The sequence below is a fragment of the Eulemur rufifrons genome, chromosome 1 (genome assembly GCF_041146395.1).
Source record: "Eulemur rufifrons isolate Redbay chromosome 1, OSU_ERuf_1, whole genome shotgun sequence".
NCBI lineage: Eukaryota > Metazoa > Chordata > Mammalia > Primates > Lemuridae > Eulemur > Eulemur rufifrons.
The window spans coordinates 61,334,481-61,337,093 of record NC_090983.1 but is presented as its reverse complement, the minus strand read 5'-3'; the positions used below and the strand labels follow the sequence as shown (position 1 = coordinate 61,337,093).

At 37.6% G+C, this 2,613-nt stretch overlaps 1 non-coding gene across 1 annotated transcript; it reads left to right on the top strand.

Annotated features, from left to right (window-relative positions):
* Window positions 1-292: 292 nt before the first annotated feature.
* Window positions 293-396, top strand: LOC138388147 (small nucleolar RNA U13). Its single transcript, XR_011234088.1, has one exon. It is a non-coding gene; the product is annotated as a small nucleolar RNA U13 (small nucleolar RNA).
* The last annotated feature ends 2,217 nt before the right edge of the window (window positions 397-2,613 follow it).

The window sequence follows — 2,613 nt, the reverse complement described above, 5'->3', positions numbered from 1 at the left end:
GACCCTGAACATAAAAATTATGACATTCTCTAGTTATTTAATGATAAAAATTGTGATTCCACAAGAAAAAAAAGGCAACTGTTCACGCCTTTTATAACAAACCTTGCTTACTTTAGGGATAGTTTAGATTCCTGGTTTTCCAGAATATCACTTCAATAATTACTTAATTTAATTTACAATATGAATTCTTAATAGGCTACTAGATTGCCAATTCCTTAAGAATAGGGGTTATATATTGATCAGTGCTCATGATTGTGCCTTGTGTTTAGCACGTGTTTAACAAAACTTTATGCTCTTTTTCTAGTTCATAAGTGTGACAATTGGGTTTTCACGTGTCTGTGTGAGATGTGCCTCCCTCAAACCTTGTTATAACACCAGCATGTTACTCACCTCACCTGGAAAAAAATCTTTGTTAATATTTTAGCTTTATTTGGGGTATAGACCACTGGGCTAAGTCAGTGTTTCATTCTCATCTCTGCCCTAGGTGACTGCCTGATTTGTAGGGCACACTTTCATCATGTGTAAAATGAGGGCAAGAGAATAAATATCCTTGGAAGTCCCTTCTACCTCTAAAATCCTATCCTGTATAATGAAATATTGAACAAGACTATTACACCTTATGCAGAAATAATATATGAATTCAGAAGGTATAAATTGCAATATGCTTTTTTTTTGACATGACACCCTCTCAATACTGGTCCTTCCTTTCTGTGCTCTGTGTTTTTCTCTCCTACTATCCCTGATCTTCTAGTTCATCGAGACCTCCAGTCTCAGCTCCAATTCTCCCTGATTTCTGTTGTACTCAGCTCAGGACTATTGGAATAACATTTCAACTCCCATCCCTTTGTCAAACCGCCCCTCAGCACCTCAGAGCTGGATCCATAGAGCCATGGATCAGGTATTGGGGTTCCGATGACCTTGGAAGAAGAGTTATGTTGACTTGCATAACGAAGCTGCTGCAAGTGTGTGACGAAGACTCTCAGATGGGCCCACAATACCAAGTCGAGATCATTTTACATGCTGCTCTCCGTCTCACATAGTGGCTGTGCCACCTCCATTACACTAAGCCATTTTTCTCCCTTGTACCAGGAGATCTAGCCTCCTCATTAACAGAAAAACCCAACATGGACTTGCTCAACTTCCTGCTCTCCCACCTTGTTTGTTTTTGTCCTATCCCAGAGGAAAAATAAATCTCGTCTCTTAGACATTAATTTTATTATTTGAAATCTATGATGAAATCCAGTTCAGTCTACCTCTTAACTCCGAAACAATTCCCCCAGCCTCCCTCTCTGCTCACACATTGTTAGTGTGGACCACACCACTTCTCCACTTGACTACTGATGTGGCTTCACTTTCCTTGATGCTGCTGGTGTTCTTTCAGGAAAGCAGCAAGGTTGTTGGTTCTAAAATCCTAATTCTTCATCTTAAAGTCATTGAATGGCTCTCATTGTGTACAGAATAAAGTCTTTGGTAGTGTAGATAACATCATCCAGGGTAAGGCTTCCCTTATCTTTTACTCCAATTTTTATCCATGTAAAGATTTGCTATCACATACCCCCTGAGGCATATGCTTCACCCTGGAATCTCCTCTCCTGGATCATCTTCATGGACATTTCTTACTTATCCTTCTTGCTAGATTTAGCTTAAGAGTACATCCTAGAACATCCTGTCTCCCCATCCTCCACAGGCTCATATGCTTCAGACTGTCATCATTCTCAGGGCAGGCATCTGGTCTATTTTATCTTTATATCCCCATCACATGGTGCACCGATCCTTGGGCTCACACCATTCTTGTGGACTGAGTGAATGAAAACATGAATGAATGCTATTTTATATATTCCTATGTAAGAATGTCTTCAACTTGCCATCTGTTGCTAGTTTGCATGGCATAGAAGGAAAGGTGTTGGATCAGTTATCATTTTCAAAATTATATTTTTATTTTCAGGTAGGAATCTGCCATCAGTTTCCTAAAATGTGAAATGAGGATTATTATGAACAATTCCCTAGTTCTTCATATGGGAAGGTGTAAGTGAAAGCACATACAAATGTCACTTATATATGACTGGGAGTTTGTTTCATTGTCTTAATCATTTTGCATGCTCAATGCCTGACAGGTAGTAACAATTTTACTTTATTTTATTTTGTTTATTTTATTTTATTTTATTTTATTTATTTTTTATAGAGTTGAGATCTCCCTATGTTGCCCGGGCTGGTCTTGAACTCTTGGCCTCAAGCAAGCCTCCCATCTCATGAGCCACCATTCCTGGCAACAGTTTATTCACTTTCAACTTTTTATTCTCTTTATTTTATAGAATCTGACCAGGGATTTTCAAAGATTTTTTTAATTTCAAGTGCAGATTTCTGAGACAGACTTCATTTTTTTTATAACTATATATATTCTTGTTCTTTTTCTTTTCTGCATATACATTACACAAGCACATAACATCCCTCTTTACCCCCTCACCCAAACATACGCAGGGGAGAAACTATGTTAGGTAATTTACAATGCCATAAAATTTATTCACATTTTAGATAACTTATAGTTTAGATGTATGCACATGTTTATTAAAAATAAAATCCTTTTTTAACAAACAACTCGGTTGCTATGGAAAG